Source organism: Myotis brandtii, unplaced genomic scaffold (assembly GCF_000412655.1).
Source record: "Myotis brandtii unplaced genomic scaffold, ASM41265v1 scaffold157, whole genome shotgun sequence".
NCBI lineage: Eukaryota > Metazoa > Chordata > Mammalia > Chiroptera > Vespertilionidae > Myotis > Myotis brandtii.
The window spans coordinates 5,071,429-5,072,037 of NW_005355708.1; positions in this window are offsets into that span (position 1 = coordinate 5,071,429).

Genomic DNA, 609 nt, shown 5'->3' on the forward strand with positions numbered 1-609 from the left:
GGTCCCGCCAGTGCCGGGGAGCGCCCGTCCTTTTGGGGACCCGCATGCCAGTCCCTCCCCTTAGCCGAGTCTTCGCCAAGGGCACAGCTGGGCGGGGTCTGGGCAGTCCGCCCGGCTTGGGACATCTGTTCTCGCCAGAGTGGCATTAAAGGCGAGGGGTGGGGGTGGGGGCTCAGAACCAGCCCCTCCATCCCCAGCGGGGCCGCCCTCCGGACCGGCGGCCAGGCGCCAGGACCCGCGGATTCGGGTAGTTTTTCTCTCCCCCGGGGAACAGAGAGAGGAGGTGTGGGCCAGGGTGTTCTCTCTCGCCTTCATCCCTCTCGCTCCCCAGTCAGATGCCACCCGGGACGTCGCTCCTGGAGGGCAGCGGGCACCCTGCCCCGCGGGGGGAGGGTTAAAAACAACTCAATTAAAACATCGAAAACATTTGGGTTTACATTTGGGGGAGGGCGGTGCTTAAAAAAAAAAAATCCGAGAAGAGCCACAAAATCCCGAAGCAAAACCGAACCCAAACCCTTCACTGCTGATCATTTTGTTGAAAATCAGGAAAATCTCTCAGACGGTTCTCCCTGGGCGCCGCCGCCAAGCAGCCCCCGGCCCGGCCCGGAC